This window comes from Galeopterus variegatus, unplaced genomic scaffold (assembly GCF_000696425.1).
Source record: "Galeopterus variegatus unplaced genomic scaffold, G_variegatus-3.0.2 Scaffold61, whole genome shotgun sequence".
In the NCBI taxonomy this organism is placed as follows: Eukaryota; Metazoa; Chordata; class Mammalia; order Dermoptera; family Cynocephalidae; genus Galeopterus; species Galeopterus variegatus.
Window position 1 is genome coordinate 1,290,625 of NW_007726172.1, and position 18,536 is coordinate 1,309,160.

Here is an 18,536-nt window from a genome sequence, read left to right on the forward strand (position 1 = left end):
CCCCCCTTTTTTGGTTTTTTTTTTTTTTTTTTTTTTTTTTTTTTGTCTTTTTCCGTGTCCGGCAACGGATTGCAACCCTCAGTGTCGCCCCCGTACCGGACCAGGACCGGCAACGGGATCGCAACCCTCAGTGTTGCCCCCATGCCTCGCTCAGCCAGTGAGCGGGAACCGGTCTGTATGTGGGATCCGAACCCTCGGCGGGAGCGCCGCCACGCTTCCCAAGCGGCGCAGTGCGCCACTGGGCCGGCCCGTCGTTCTTGGTTTCTAATGGAGCACAGTTTTTTCAGTTTAAATCCAGATCTTAAAAATTGATGAAACTAATGGCCTGGATTCTACCCCCAAAACACACAATAAAAAGCTCTCTTATTTAGAAGAGAAGAGTGGTGTAACATAAACTAATTCTGGGGTCCTCCAGAGTCTGCCACAGTAAATAATTCCAAATATGTGCATAGCAGGGTCATTTTTTAAATATTATCATATTTTGCCAAGAATATTTCCCCTTCAAACTCCCGCAATCCTACCCACTTTCAAGCAGTGAGGCTACTTCTGTATGAACATCTCAGAGGAGAAGTACAGCAAGGCAAAAAGACTGAACGGCTTTTCTTGGCTTTGATTTTCAGAAAAATGAAGAGAACTTGGGACTTACGCCAAATTTTCAAAAAAAAAAAAAAAAAAGTAAACATCAGAGAGAGAGTTACCTTTGAATCTCCAAAATGTTTGCCCAGGCTAGAAAGAGTTTGGAGGGCAGCACAGGAAAAGAGGTAAAGTGCTCTTTAAAGTAATCATTACAGTGAAGGGCCACTCAGAAGCACATGTTCAAACAAACAGAAGTTGTACGAGAGAAGTTGATCCACGCATGCTTGCAGCCTCCACTCATGAGTGTCAACATAAATAAGTGACCTTCACATTGGCCTCTGTTGGAAGTTCCCTCTGATAACAGTCAGTGCTTCTTCAGCAGATCACCAGTGGAAGTAACACCCTCCATGTCCTAAGAATTTGCCCAGTTCCCATCTAACTTATTCCATATGCACTAAATGCTTTGCCACATATCAGAACACCAAGAAGTCAAAGAGAAAGGAGAGCGGTGTCCTACATACATGGTATCTGGTGAGAGGGCAGCTAAGGAAAGGACCATTAGTTACTTGGTGGGTAGGGCAAGGGTCTAGAAAGAATAAGTTCCATTCTCTCTGGACATGGGCCCCTGCCACCACTATTCCTCCTCTTCAGCCATGCTGTGCAAAGGAAAATAAAATGTGATGACAACAAACATTTATCACGCTTTGTAGTATGCAAAAGACTTTCTCATATATACCCTCATGCATTTTTACAAAACTCTGGGAGATACGTCAAGTTCCATTGCTATCCCCAATTTACAGACATGTAAAACTCAGGCTCTGGAAGGGATGTAATTTACCCAAGAGCACACAGACACCAAGAGGTGGTTGAAACAGGGCTTACCTGGTCCCAGTGTTTCCATTCTCTGTGTTTTGTTTTGTTTTGTTTTGTTTTGTTTTGTTTTGTTTTGTTTTGTTTTGTTTTGTTTCTACATAACCGCTTTGGCCCTACACAGATAGGACAGTCACCTATGGTTTAAGAGGCACTGGCAGGCCTACTCCCCCCACCAAAAAAAAATGTTTTCCCCAGGCCTTCCTCAGTTCCAGAATACCCTGCCTTAAAGACTTTCCTCTGAGTTCAGGCGATGTCTTCAGGAGCTCCTTGGTAAAATGACACCATCCATCAATCTATTCATTAAACATAGGCTCCATTAACTGAGACTTCCATGGGACAGCACTACTGCTTGAGAAGGTTAAACAAAAAACAGGCAAGGTGTTTACTAGGGAATAGTGGCTCAATAAATATTTCAATTTTTTCTCAATTGAATAAAAAATTCCAAAATAAACAACATAGCCATGAATAATATAATTTCCTATAACTCCAATGGTAAAACAAAATCTCATAAAATCTTTGCAAATCCCAACAAATCTGAGTCCTCTGAATATAATGAGCTTCTGAAACTAGTAACATAAAGGAAAACAGTTTGGCAACTCTACTAGATTTAGTAAAATATTAATAATTATTTTAATTGAAATTACTAAAGTTATCAGGTCTCTGCACTGTGGCATATAAGCATGAAGAATAATACACCCTGGGAATATGTAAAAACATAGATTAATATTGAATGAACAGCAAAGGATAAACAGGACTTTCTACCCTGCTCCCACTGAAAACAAACACCACCAGAAAGCCAAGAAGCAGACATGAATCAAACCAATGAATGCATGTATTGGTAGCTGCAATACCAACAGAGGTTTTAAAATGTCAAAAGAAAAGTATACTTTAATAAAAATACATGAAAGCCATGCTGAAAAATTAATGTAGCACACTCTGTGCAAATAAACCCCTACATAAATAAAAAGTTGAGATTAACTTCATGCATCAGTAAACTTCAGGTGACAAATCACTGTGACAATTTCTCTCCCTCTTTCAAGTACATACGATTAGAGGTTTCTGGGGAATAGTCAATGCATAATGGAGGTCAAAAATTTTAACTCATGCAACTTGGATATACAGAGAAAATGTTTTCATTTTTTGTTTGTTTTTTTATAATTTTTCTCATGAGCCTCCATCCTCTAGTTAGAGAAAAAATTTTAAAGAATTCTCTAACTCAGTTTAAACCTAGTCTGATTTGATAATTTAAATAGTCCCTCCAGGTGATATTCAGTCTCTTCCTCTGCCTCCCCTACTCAGTCTCTGAAAGAAGGCAATTGGGTGTGCGGGTGGAGAGAGCAGAAGACTATGAAATGGGGAGACACAGTGACCTTGAGCATGGTGTTCTGGTCTCCTAGATGATGTTGTCTTGTTCATCTGGCTGCTGCTTGTCGTGGCATTCATGGCTGGAGTCTATAGCTGATCTATTTTTCTCTCACGACCTGGTCATAGCCTAGTTCACACCCTGGCCAGTTTTGGTCTCATGTTGTACCTGCTGGCTCCAAAACCGTGAGGTTCCCTGCTAGCCTCTGCTGTTAAGACCTCCCATGCCTCACCAGACCCCAAGGCTGAATCAGAGGCTCTGCACTCAGTCTCCCTGAGAACTAACAATGGCTCAGGAAAGATAATCCTTGGGGCTTGGGGCTCCTTAACAACACTGCACCATGAAGGAAATGAAGGTATATTTGGTACAAGAAAGACGGGGGAAGTTCTCTCTTTGCAGAGCTCCAAAAAGGGGTCGGGGGCTACAGCCTCTTCCATTTACGTCCTTCACAACCATCATCCTGGATCTACTCTCCTCATTCCAGGAAGGGAAACAGGGGCACACATCTAATCAATATGCTCCTTCCTTCTCTTTCTCTCTGACCCCATCCCATCATCATCCCCCAGGGTAGGAAAAGAAGTGGGCTTTGCTCTCACTTCTACACTCTGTCGCTACCAGAAACATGGCTTTGCTGTCTTGGATAGAAGGGGAACTTCTCTGCTGTGGGATCCTCCAGGTTTAGTGCCTGATACATTAAAGGTGAAAAATAAAGCAATTTGGAAAATCATCTTACAATATCATAGTCTAGTTTATAATGCTTTTATTTTGCTTTAATCCTGTTTTACATGTCAGAAGTTATATATCATTCTCTTTCTCTTCATCATTCTTTATAATAAATTCTCCTCTTCCCTCAAGTAGATGGTTGTCTCTGGTTAACTAAGGCAAAGGTCATGGACTCAAAAAGGTAAAGGCACGTTAGTAATTTCAAAAATTCCTTCAAACTGAGAGCCACAGAAGATAAAGTACCTGATAAAAGATAAAAGGCTAAAGGAGCATGAATGCTGCTGGCAGGAAAATTGGTCATGGCCTTTTTTTGATGATAATCACCAAGCCATTGAATAGGAAAAAGTTCAAATTATCTACTTATGACTGAACTAGAATCTAAATTACAGTTTATGATAAAATTGGTGAAAGTAAGGCGATAGGAGAAAAACTATCATATTTTGGCAAATGATACTGCAAATTATTGAAGAAACTGAAAACCACTAACTTCCTGGTTTGGTGGAACAAGAGAAAATCATCATTAATAGGGATTCTGCAAATAGAGAAAGAAAAGCTGTAAGATATAAAGCTATAATGGTGCCTGGGGCATGGAGCTGAGGACCAGAACCCCTGCCCACAACCAGGCACACCACCAGTGCCAAGGACCATGCCAAAAACATCATCTCCATGTGGATGGCCCACCACAATCATCACAGTAACCATGGCTAGACATCACAACCACCACGCAGATGGTCCACCAGCCACCAGAGTGCATTGATACAAGGAGAGTCACCAACAGAGACCAAAGAAAAGAATATAATGTCTCTCTCCACAAAGCCCATTCCAGAGTGACAGAAGAAGCATCTGCTCTATGATAATATTGGGGGACCTGAACACACCTCTCAGCATTGGACAGATCACCTAAGCAACAAATCAACAGAGTAACCTTTACTCTTTCAGAAGGAGAGAAGAAATCTAGGGTTATCAGAGGTGGGAGGGGGAAGGGAAGGGGGATAGGGAGAGACTGGACCAGGGGCATAAAGAATAAGTACAATTTGTAACAATATATATACTAGTAATATTGATTTGATCAACATATGTCAACAATGAATCCCAAAAATATGTATAATCAATTATGATTCAATAAAATAAATAAATAAAGCTATAATGGTGCTGCTGTTAAACTTAGGATGATGCCATTTCTGAAGAATTACATCATTTTACTGCATGCCAAGCAACCTCAGGTTACATCTTTATTGGTTCTTTCCCTTCCCTCTTTAGAGTTCTGCCTGTAGTAAGAACAGTAGACAGGACAGGTAACTGATACTGTTAACAGGTGGTTAACTAATAATAGTAGGCAGATGTTGGAAGGAAGTGTGGAAGGACAGGACAAACTGAACGATGTGGATTGGAGATTGCATCGCAGGCCACCATTGTCATAATGTCGAGACCCACAAGCCCACATTTGTCAGCAAGAGGGCAGGGAAAGGGACAAAGTCTAACCAGCCAGGACTAGGTCTCCAGTGCCTGGAAAATCACTGGGATTGGCCAGTGCAGGATGAAGCAGGGATGTCCGAGTAGGAGTCAGGAGAGGGGAAGGAAGGTAATAGACACTGAGCAAGTACTAGGTGCCAGCTACTATGATAACCACTTTTCATGCTGTTAACTCATTAACTCTTCACTTCTTTTTCTTTTGTGTGTGTGTGTGTGTGTGTGTGTGTATGTGTCCGGCAAGGGGATCGTAACCCTTGGCTCAGTGTCGCCCACACCACGCTCAGCCAGTGAGCGCACCGGCCATCCCTACATAGGATCTGAACCCGCGGCCTCGGCGCTCCCAGTGCCGCAGCGCTCCCAGCACAGCAGTCACCCAAGTGAGCCACAAGGTCGGCCCATTAATTCTTCACTTCTACCATAACAGAAAAGTATTAATATCCTCTTCTCACAGTTAATGAAAATGAAACTGAGGCCCAGGGAGATTATCCCAGGTCACACAGCCAGTAATTGGTTTCTGGGACTTTAAATCCCAAAGCTCACGGTCTTGCCATTACATCATACTAGCAAAATGTGCTCAAGCATGAGCAGGTAGAGAGAAGTGACAAGTGATGCCAGAGACAGGAACCAGGTGGCAAAAATAAATCAAGCTGGAATGGATAAAAACAATGAGGCAGATGGGGAGAGGTACTTGGGGAGAGCTGGGGTGTCTGAGATTCACAGCCAGACAGTCCATACGAACTAAGCCAGAAACCCAGGAGCCAGAAAGATACCAAACACTGAAGACGGTAAAAAAAAACTAGGGTTTTCTCAGAAAAGAACCACAGACAAAATGCTCCTAAACTCTTGGATACTGTTACTGCAGTCTTGTCTCTAATTCCCACTCTTCTTTATTAGGGTTTCCTATGTCCTGAGCAGAGAGGAGGAGGGAGCCTTTGACTTCCTCGTGTCACTCTTCATTCATCAGCACTATAGCCTGGGACTCTGAGCTATCTGAGGCCAAGCTACATCAGCAAGTAAGAACTGAAATGAAAAGACCCAGATTTTAGAATGGAGTTGCTACCCTGTTTCTTGTTCTCAAATAATTCAAGATTTATTTTTCCATAGAATCTATGAAATTCTTGACGGTGAATGATCCACAGGTCGTTAGTATCATCTGAACAAAAATAAAGCAGGAAAGAAGACAAAGAGAGCGAGGGAGGATTGCCATGTGTTTTAGGATTCTCCAGAGAGACAGAACTGATGGGATAGAGAGAGAGAGAGTGAGCGCTGAGATGGGATTTATTAGGGAAATTGGCTTACTGGATTATGGAGGCTGAGACGCCACACAACAGGCCATCTGCAAGCTGGAGAACCAAGGAATCCGATACCATGGCCCAGTCCACATCCAAAGGCCTCATAACCAAGATGGTGAACTCTCAGTCTGAGGCTGAAGGCATGACAACCCGGGGGGGCCTCTGGTGCAAGTCCTGGAGTTTACAGGCTGTGGGACCTGGGAGTTATAATGACCAAGGAAAAAAAGAGAAAAATGCCCCAGCTCCAGGAAAGAGAGAGGGCAACTCTACCTCTCCTCTGCCTTTTGTTCTATCCAGCCAGGCCCCCAGCCACTTGGATGGTGCCTACCCACATTGGGGGGGAGGGGGGTTGCCCCACTCATTTTACTGATTCAAATGCCAGTCTCTTCCAGAGACACCCTCACAGACACATCTGAGGAAGCCCAATTATTCTAATCAAATGCCAGACCACCTGGGTTTCCCTTTCAGCAGAAGGACAGCTCAGTGCCTAATGAAGCATTGAGATGAAATAATGCTTTACCAGCCATCTGAGTATCCCCTAACCCAGTCAAGTTGACACCACAATCAACCACCACACCATCCTACAAGCTGCACTGCATGGTCAGATTTAGTCATTTTTATCAATTGGAAGCCCGTTTTGCATTTGGACAAAAGCCCTAGTTTAATTATTTTCCAAGTGAAAGCATGAAAACAATGTCTTAAAACTAAACAAGTCAAAAGATATGCTATGTAAGATGCTCTCAAAGAATATGGTAATTACCACAAATATAATATACCATAATTATGTTCTCAGAAAGAGGTCTATTCAAAGAAGTCATTCATATATGTGATTATGCTTGACAGCTAAGTGAAGTAGGCATTAGCAAGGTTGTCAGTATGCAAATGCTATTTCTACCAGGGCATATAATTTATCAAATGGAATTAAACATCTCAAAGGAAACAGACTTTTCTTATTTCCCTAACACATAGCAAATACCACTATTTCCATAAATGTGAAAGTCTCTTCATTTATTGCAATATGTTTCTCCTAATAATTAGACTCATTTTCCTCAGATTTTGTTTTTAAGGGTGAAGTTTTTCACAGTCACTATATCTTGTTACAATTGAGGTAAATCTCATTTCAAAGATTTGTATTACTGGGGGAGATGGTGGGTTAAATATGGTATATTCTCAGACATGCAGTGAACATGCTCCTTGCACTTTTCAAGGCAAAATCAACTCTGCAAACATCTAGGTGCAAACGTATGTACAAACACACAAACATAAGACAGGAAAAACAAACATACAACAGTGCTTCAAAAAGTTCACAGAAAAATAGAATTAAAAGGTAATACAAATCTTTCCATGAACCTTTTGATGTATCCACACTCATATTATCTCTCTCTCTCTCTCTCTCTCTCTCTCTCTCTCTCTCTCTCTCTTTTTCAGAGGAAACCCAGAGCATCCTTTTACTAGCTATCCATTATAATTTAATGCCATATGATTGAAATATAAAATTATCATTGTATAAAACCTCTTACAAACATCATTCTAAGCTTCAGGATAAGTTCTCTGTGCATATTCCTGCAATTTTACCTCTTGCTGGCTTTTCACAAATGACTCTGTCAAAGCATAACATGTGGCTTTCATAATTGAATGTTTTTTGCATCAGAATGAAAATGGGCTGTGTAACCAGCACAGCACTCGAAGTTCATGATTTCTGCACTACCGACTAATGAAAAATTCCTCTCTGTTTCCAGGAAAACCATTCCCGGTTTGTCCTGCATTTGATTAGCAATTTCACTCAGGGGTGGACAGAGCCCAGGAGCATTCAGCATGCCCAAGCCCCTTCAGTGCTCAAAAGCAAGAGGAAGAAAGAAAGCTGCAGCCTCAGCCTTGGCAAAATCTGTATCTCACTCCCACAGAGAGGCAGGCACCATGCTAGAAGTGCTTGCCTTGTGCTTGCTGTGTGAGAGCCTTGAGGCATGGAAATGGTGATGACTGCTTAGCTCCGGGCATAGGAAAATAAAATCTGTGCAATGGTATGGCATGATGTCGTGACTGCTTCTAAATGTGCACAAAAGACAATTTTCATGTCAAAGCCATAGATTCTATCCTCCCAGATTTCCAGGCTTGTGTGTCTTCCAGGACTACACAAGAAGAAAGCTGATTTTTAAAAATATAAAGAACCTTAAAGGAACGATCCCCTCAGGCTGCCGGGGGCCTGACACCTTCTAGTGGAAACCCAATTTGTCCAGAATTTGGGGTATTATTCCACAACAGGAACCACAGCTTCGAAGTATCCATTAGGATGACACAGCAAGTTGAAAAGTCTCATTTGCTTCAGAATCCTGTGGGAGCAAGCTCTTTTGCATTATCCATCATACCTATCTCTGTCTGTCTCTCAGCTCCATTCAACAAATGTTTGTGGAGCACCTTCTCTGTCCATGTGTTTGTGCTAAACGTTATAAGAACATCCCAGATGAGTAAAACATCATTTCTGGCTTCCAAGAGCAAGATGCCCAGTAGGAACCAGTCTAATCCAGTCTAGTAACAGAGGGATAGATTTTTATGCTTATAGTACAATGACCAGCAGCTTGATTGCACGGGGAAGGCAACAGACTCGCAGTAAAGGATATCAGATTCTTGGATCTTTCAGGGCTCAATCACTGATGGGTTTGTATTAGTCCATTTCTGCTGCTTACAGCAAAATACCTGGAACTGGGTAATTTATAAGGAAACAATATTTACTGCTTACAGTTTCAGAGGCTTAGAAGTCTGATGACCAGGGTACACATCTAGTAAAGGCCTAGTGACAGTGATGCAGGAGTCTCACATGTCAGATGGCAGAGCAGAGAGAGAGAGAGAGACAGTTCCTCATGCGCACTCCTTTTAAAGCCCTCAAAACCTCACCCACCACCACCATCAAACCATCAGCTTAATCACCTCTTCAAGGCCCCACCTTTCAATAACCATAATAAGATTTCCCACCATCAACAGGTACAGTGGGGATTGTTTCTAATATATAGATTTTGGGGGACACAATTCAATCAATCCACAGCAGTGTTATTTAGAGAAAATCACTAATGTCTCTGGATTCTGTTTCTTTTTCTCTAAAATGAGAATGATCACACCCACCCTTCCCCTCCCAGTGTTGTCTTTGGGACACAATGAAATGTACTAAACAAAGCCTTTGGAGACTAGATGGTTGTGATTGCTAATTTTACAGATCAACTTGGCTAGAACATGGGATGCCCAGGTAAGCATTATTTCTGAGTGTGTCTGTGAGGGTATTTCTGAAGAAATGAGCACTTGGATTGGTGGACTCAGTAAAGTAGATGGCGCTGCCCAGTGTGGGTGGGCATCATCCAATCTTTTGAGGGCTTGAATAGAACAACAGGCAGAGGAAGGAGGAATTTGCCTCTGTTTTTTTCTGCCTCACTACTTGAGCTCATCTCATTTTGTCTTGCCTTCAGATTGGGATTTACACCATCAGCACCCCTGGTTCTCAGGGCTTCAGACTTGGACTAAATTACAGCACCAGCTTTCCTGTGAAAGCTGGACTAAATTTCTTGGAATAAATTACACCACCAGCTTGCACATAGCAGATCAAGGGACTTTTCAGTCTATATAATCACGTGAGCCAATTCTCCAAAATTAATCTACATAGTCAGATGATAGATGGATAGATAGATATAGAGATGAGATAGATACAGATGTAGATATAAACATAGATATAGATGTAGATATAGATATATCTCCTATTGACTCTCTTTCTCTGGAGAACCCTAATACAATAATGTTTCTCAGGTCTAATAAGATTTAACATTAATTAAGTAGCCTGTGTTAGGCACCATCCTAAGTAATTTAGATGTTTTCTTTTTTAATCTTCATGCTATTAATGTCTCCCTTTGTTTAGATAAGGAAACTGCAGCATAAAAGAGTTTAGGGAATATGCCTGAGATAATACACTGACTTTTAACCACTCTGTCATACTGTCAATTCTCTACCACTTACAAATTCAGTGACTTTAGACCAGTCCTTTAATCCCTTGGTCCCTCAGTTTTCTCTCATTAAAATAAAAATGTCCTCAAATAAATTTCTTGGACCAAAAAATACTAAATGCTGTGATAGAAGTAACAGCTTTCTGGAGAGCACAGAGAAGGAAATCATCACTCCCTATTAGTCAGGAAGTTGTCAATGTGGCATAAAACCCAACTTTTGGCATGCCTGCTTGTTGACTCATCTTTTCACATTTGTATTAGCACCCTTAGTCTTACTGTCAACTCTGTTTTATTCAGTTTTATCATCTTTCCTAGACCCTGGACGAGTGGATTTTGTCTGATAACCTTGGCCAATTTTAGTCTTCATTATCTTCCTTCTGATCATTTCTTCATCTTCCCAAACTTCTGGACCGGGTCCAATCATCTTGCTATGTATTCCTATAACTTCTTGTACATTGTTGTGATTGCCTATGGATGTCTGCCTTCCCCACCAGATTTTAAGTTTACTGAGATGAACACCATCTGTCTTATTTACCACTGTGTCTCCAATGCCCAGGTCATCGCAGGTTATAATCAAATATTTAAAGCACAATAAATGATTGAATGAATTTTCTAAAGGCTTTCTTTTTCAATGACCCAGTTTCAGGCCATCCAAAAATAAATTTTACTACTAAAAACCTTACTGACCTGCTATTGCTGCTTTGTTTAAGATAAAACACTCAGTGTACTTGAATTCAATATTTGTAAATATCAAAAGAATAGGTATGAGTTACCTTTGTTAAATAAAAGCCATGGGAGGTCATTGTCTTAGATTAAGTCCCTGCAGTAGGCCCCAATAGGCTAGTCCAAACCAGAATGGAGTCACTCTTGCTAAGTGCCACATAATCAAATTGAACTTTGAAACAGGCCAGTTTTCAAAAAAACAGGAGATCACAGCAATCAATCAGGAGGGGTCCAGTTTACCCGAGCTGTCATGATAAGAAAGTTCTCTCTATTTTAACCCTATAAGGAAAGTAACTTTGAAAGATCAGATCAGCTTTTCGTTCTCTGTTTCTGCTTTCTTCAGCTCTTTTCTGCCTATAAAGCCAACCTCCTCTGCTCACCTCGGCAGAACACCCATTCTGATTTATAGAATGAGCTGTTGCCTGATTCCAGAATCATATGAAAGCCAAATTGATCTTTAAACTAAATTTTCTGTAGTTTTGTTTTCACAATATATTAAAACCTTAAAGATATATTTTTATAAGAAAACAGCTGGACATACCACCAGACACAAAACTAAGACAAGGATGATTTCTAAAAACTGCCTTAAAGTTACAGCCTAAAAATGAATTGTATTGAATACAACCATCACCAGATACTTTTTCAATATATTTGTCCTAGATGCCCTAAGAAACACAGCAAGAATCTAAAGTATCAAAGAGAGTAAACAAAATTTGTTTTCTACTACAGGAGAGAGAAAGAGACATTTCAGGAAAATTTGTAAATGATTTAATGTTTTCCGGTTACACTTGAGTTAAGCAGAATGAATCTGAACATACTTCGGGTAATGCCCAAGCTCCATGCTTTTACTAGAGAAAGCCAAATAGCATTAAATATTTGAAATACAATCAACTTTCCTGGATCTCATTCCCTGCCTACTATATCATTCAAGGTCCAACCAGGAAAACTGAAAATGCTGCAAGTATTTAAAATACAAGGAATTCAATGCAGGGAATTGGTCACATAGTTATTGGAATTGCTGGGAAGTCAAGCAGGAGTTAAGAGGCAAACTCAGAGATTAGCAACTGCAGGAAGCCACAAACACCTCTGGACCAGAGGGACAAAGGAAAGAAGGAATATTACTAGAAGGAAGCTGGAACCAGGCAGAAGACTGGGCCACCACCACAGAAGCCACCTAAGGCAGATGATGAACCATACCTGTCTTCTTTTGTCCTCCTGTCCTCTAATCTGAGGAGCACAGATTGCAGGAGTCAGCTCCCCTGTGATACAGAGAAAAGGAAGAGAAAATCAAGGAACCAACAACAGGACAGACAGGTTCAGCACCTATTAGCACTTACCTAACCTCCTGGTGATCTGCTTAACCATACAGTTTCCTGGGTTACTAAAGCAAATATCTGATGCTTTCGCAGCTTATTCTCATTGGAGATTAATAAATAGACATTCTGATTTAAATATTTTATTGTTGGTTAAAAAAAAATGCCTCTTCTAAAGCTGTTTTTCTTAAGTTCTATTATTTTATATTCATTTCACATTTAAAGTTTCTGTTTCAAAAGATAACATTAACCTGCACATTATTGTAAAAGGCAAGTCATTAAAAAGAAATCCATTTAGTGTTAAGAATTATCCACAATAATAGGTAAAAGCCAAAAAAAATTGGTATGTTTTCCATTTTGCTTCTTCAAAGTGGGAAGTGCAGATAAACTAAGATCTAAGAAAAGAATAAACAGCGCTGGCCAGTTAGGTCACTTAGAGCACAGCCTTATAACATCAAGGTCATGGGTTCAGATCATGGTACTGGCATAAAAATGACATGTGGACCAATGGAACAGAATAGAGAACTCAGAAATCAGCCCACATATTTAGAGCCAACTGATCTTTGACAAGGAAGGGCACCAAGAACATACAGTGGATTAAAGACTGCCTCTTCAATAAATGGTGCTGAGAAAACTGGATATCCATTTGTAGAAGAATAAAACTTGATCCGTACCTTTCACCATATGCCAAAATCAACTCAAAATGGAGTAGAGACCTAAATGTAAGACCTGAAGCTTTAAAACTCCTAGAAGAAAACATAGAGGAAACATTCCAGGATTTAGGACTGGGCAATGACTTTGTGAGTAACACCCCGAAAGCACAGGCAACAAAAGAAAAAATAAACAAATGGGATTATATCAGACTAAAAAGCTTCTGCACAGCAAAGGAAACAATCTACAGAGTAAAAAGACATCCTACATAATGGGAGAAAATATTTGCAAAATATGCATCTGACAAGGGATTAGTATCCAGAATATACAAAGAGCTCAGGCAACATTACAGCAAAAAAACAAATAATCCAATTTAAAAATGGACAAAGGAGCTGAATAGACATTTCTGAAAGGAAGACATACAGATGGCCAACAGGTATATGAAAAAATGCTCAACATCACTAATCATCGGGGAAATGCAAATCAACACCACTCTGAGATATCACCTCACCCCAGTCAGACTGGCTATTATAAAAAAGACAGAGAATAACAAATGCTAGTGAGGATGTGGAAAGAGAGGAACCCTCCTGCGCTGTTGGTGGGACTGTAAATCAGTACAGCCACTATGGAGAACAGTATGGAGGTTCCTTAAACAACTACAGATAGAACTTTGATATGATCCAGCAATCCCACTCCTGGGGATATATCCAGAAGACTGGAAAACATCAGGTCGAAGGGATACCTGAACTCCCATGTTTATTGCAGCTCTATTTACAATAGCTAGTCTATGGAACCAACCTAAATGCCCATCGACAGAGAACTGGATAAAGAAACTGTGGTATATATACACATTGGAATACCTCTCAGCCCTAAAAAAGAATGAAATTCTACCATTTGCAACAACATGGATGAGCCTGGAGAAAATTATCCTAAGTGAAACAACCCAGGTACAGAAAGAGAAATACCACATGTTCTCACTCATAACTGGAGCGGAATCATTAAATACACAAATGAACAATAAAGAGAGACAGAGAGAAAGAAAGAAACAAACAACAGTCATAGTAATACACTGAACTTTTAGAAAACTAGAGGTGGAAAAGGGGAGGGGAGAAGGAGGGGGGCTAATGAGGAATTGGTCAACAGACACAAAGCATGATTGCGTATTGCAATGATGAATAAGCTAACTATACTGACCTAACCACCACACATTCTACACAATTATTGAAAATCAACTTTGTACCCCACATATATGTATAATAAAAAATTAAATAAATAAATAATTTTTAAAAAGAATAAACAAAGGAAATGCATAACAAAATTCAAAGGGCTAGAATACTGCTAAATTTTCTGACAAATTTCTGACACCAAGTAATAATTTTGGAAAATAAAATTCTTTTTTAAAGCATACCTAAAGTCGCTGCTGTCAAAGAGATCTTACAGGAATTTAAATCACTTGTTTATTCAGAAAACATATCTTGGAATATAAAACATGCATAAGACATGCTCAACTCACATTAAATATTCATTTTGATTGACCAGTTCAGTCTCTCCAACTATAAAGCCCTGCCTTGCTTATGGTCATATTTCTTTGGTCCATGACCTCATGAGATCATACAGGTAAAATTATTGCTGAGTGTAGCCATCTTTGTTTGGATTGAGTCTTCTCTACCTGTGGTAAGTCCTCATACAGGGAATGGTTTCTAAAGAGCTTGTAAGGCAACTAGCTGTGGCTTTAGTGCTTTGTCCTTTCCCACTACAGCTGGTACTTCCAAAACATCAAAGCATGTGGGCTGTCATTAAAAGCACCATGAAGTCGGCTTAGACATGCCACGTCCTGACTTTCGGCAAAGGCAGGCTCAATCTTATGAGGTTCATGAAATTCACAGCTCTAAACCACTAGTGCCTATAAGGATCCTCTGGCAATTTTCATATGATTACGAATGGCCAAACTACAACTGAGGAGGTAACATATTTATTCCCTCCTCCACCTCTGCAGATTTAAATGCATTAGATCTTTTCTGCTTTGTCTGCTTTAAGGAGGCAAATTAAGTAGTACAGTTGTGCACCACTGAACAGCTACTATATTTCTTCCCAAGAGGGCAGAGTTTAGGGGAAAGAGTCTCATTAATTCAGCACAATACTCAGACATTACCTGTTCCCAACTTAACTTGAGAATATTTAACCCACTCCCCTCAGTGATTTTGAATACTTAGATGATGTCAGCAACAAACAAATTTTTTTTCTAAAATGTCCTTAAATGCCCCAATAATGCAATCTCATTATTAAATATACCTTTAAACAGAAGAAAGATGAGAAATGGACATCAAAGAATGGGAAAGCAGTCAATTATAATGAAATGTCAACATAGAGACAAGTTTAAAAATGCCAGTCAGCCTAGATGAGGAGGAGAAAATAGAGTTGGGAGGAAGAATAAAATGTTTTACCCTAGAAGTAAATATAGATGTGACTTTCAAAAGTATTTCTGCTACTATTTCAGAATAATCACTAAAGATTTCAATAATACTGTTCTCATTTTCCTACTTTGGAAAAAAGTAAAAAATGTGCACTTACTTCATGGTTGCTGGTTGATATCTTAATTGTGATAGCAAGCAATATCAAATTGCTTGAAACTTAGTAATTTCAAGTCAAAAAGCAGAGACTAAAACTGAGAAAATCTTAGATCTCACACTTTTTTATATTTCTTATACTACCTGAAATGTATGTCATTGACCAGCCATACCTTGCCCTAACTTCTCAGTTAGAAATGTCCCAAATCGCGTTGTCATACATTTTTCCCTATTTGAAATGTCAATTCATTCTAGTGTTGCCTGACTTAGCTATGTATAATATATGTATAACTATGTTCTTATACATAAGCAATTTTTAAATATAATGATGACGCCATCTGCTATGGTTTGAATGTGTTTCCTCTGAAATACAGGTGTTGCCAAGGTGATGATATTAACATGAGGGGCCTTTAAGAGGTGACTAAGCCATAAGGGCTCCTCTCTTTATAATGGATTAAGGCCCTTACAAAAGAGGCTTTTGGCTAGCTTGCTAGCTTGCCCTTTCAGCTTCTGACATATGAGGATGCAGCAAGAATGCCCTAACCTGCCAGTGCCTTTGATCTTGGACTTCCCAGCCTCCAAAACTGTGAGAAATAAACTTCTGTTCTTTATAAGTTACTCAATCTCAGGCATTCTGTTATAGCAGCACAAAATAGACTAAGATACCATTCCTTATGTAAACCAAGCTATAGCACAATACAGACTAATTTTTAATTGTTTGAAAGCTAAATGTACATTTACTGAAGTTTCCACTTCTGCTAATGATGTAGAAAGCCACAAAACAGCTTTATTCCTACCCTAAATCATGAAAAAGCTGAATCATCTATAAGATGTTCTATGAGGATGGTCTATAAGACTTTTCTGAAGCCTAGCGGACAGCTGAGGTTGCAAGGCAAGAAAGGGAACCGAATTGCGGAATGACAAATGGCTCCTGCTTCTAGCCAGGAAGGAGTTAACAGGTCCAGACTTATCCTTCCACCTGAAACAGCTAAAAGTACAGACAAAATATATGAAACAATGGTTTTCTTACATTGGACAATAGTCAATGCAGGACAGGGATCCAGGAGAGAAGGAAAACAGCAGAGTGAACCCTACACTAGTTCCAGCTGCTGTCTGGAGATAGTTTCCAGGCCACGGCGCAGACAGATGAAACCTAAGTGGAATGCAGCATTCTCTTTGAGTTGAGGGGACAAAGGTGGGAGTCCAGGGAGCCTAACGTGGCTGAAATTCATGGAGCAGAGTCTAGATAGGAGAAGCCTGCCCACAGAGAGACCTCCAGAGACCTGCAGAAGGACCCTCTCAGTATTCAGCTGAGTACCGATCAGGACATTCATGTGGGGAAACAACTGAAGCTGAGAAAGAAACACCCAAAAAAGATTAGAAGGACCAATCTCCAGAGCTCATACTCTGTGTCAGGAATACTTTGTGTTCCCACCAGCCAGTACGGAACTCAACAAGATATTGCCTTAGTAGCATGACAAAATTACTCCTAAACTGAAGGCTGCTCTGGCCCACCCTAACAGAACTAGAACACTTAGAAAGATTCAAACTGTTTCCAGGTAACTTCACTGTGTGCCAGAATAAATTTTAAGAAATATATAGGAATAATAAAGTCATAAAAAACTCAGCACCCAAGAAACATTATTTACAATTTCTGGCATCTAGTTAAAAAATTAACTGTCAGGTAGAGAAGGAGAAAAATAAGACTCACAATAAAGAAAAAAGTAGTAAATTGAAGCATAAATAGAAATAAGACGATGATAAAATTAGTAGGTGTGGATGTTAAAATAGTTATAACTATATTCAATATGTTTGAAAAGACTGAGGAAAGATTGCATATGTTAAGTAAACATGTGTTTTAGTCCATTCAGACTGCTATAACAAAGTACCATACACTGGGTAGCTTATTAACAACATAGATTTATTTCTCACCATTCTGGAAGATGGAAGTCTGACACTGGGCTGCCAACATGGTCAGGTTCTGGTGAGGGCCCTCTTCCAGGATGCAGACTGATGACTTCTCATTGTATCTTCACATGGTGGAAAGAGAGCGAGCTAGTTCTCTGACCTCTTCTTATAAGGACACTAATCCCATTCATGAAAACTCCACTCTCATGACCTAATTACCTCCCTAAATTCTCAACGCCAAATACCAAATAATTGGGATTAGGGTTTCAACATATTAATTTTGGAGAGGCACAAACACTCATTCCATTGCAACATGAAAAACACAAAACAATCAATTGAATTTCTAGTAAAAGAAACCTGCAATTTCTGGGATAAAAAGTATACTGGATACAATTAACAGCAGATTAGACACTGAAGAAAGAATTAGAGAATTTGAAGATATTGCAATAGAGCCTATCCCAAACAAAACACAAACAGAGACAAGACTAAAACACAAATTATGAATAGAGCATTGATGATCTGTGGAACAACTTCAAGCAACCTAAAATATGTGCATAATCAGAATTCCAAAGGAGTGAAGATAAAAATGTTTAAAGAAATAATGGCTGAAAATTTTTCAAATTTGATAAAAACTATAAAACCAGGAAAAAAACAAAAAGAAAAGATTAATTGTTGTGATAGGCTATTATCACTTGTATCCTGTGGTCTCCCTCTCCTGATTAACAGAAGACAAAACCCTTCTGCACATTTTTCACAAACATAATAAAACTGGACCCTAATCCCACATTAACAAAATACTGTCACTGAAGACACTACTATTTCTTATGTGGACATCAGGTCTACACTTACCTGACACACACACTAATCTAAACTCTAGCACAAGGGATGATAAAAAATTCCTTTGCCCTGGATTTCCTGATGGCCAGTGTAAGTGGGATATACGCAAAAGCCAATACCTCTGGCTACACCTGGATTAATGTCATATTTAACTGACTTGGCACTGGACAAGGACCTGGCTGCATCTACCCTCCAAGTAGGTCTGGTTATACTCAGTTTTATGTCATGTTTCCTAAAACAAACATAACAGATGT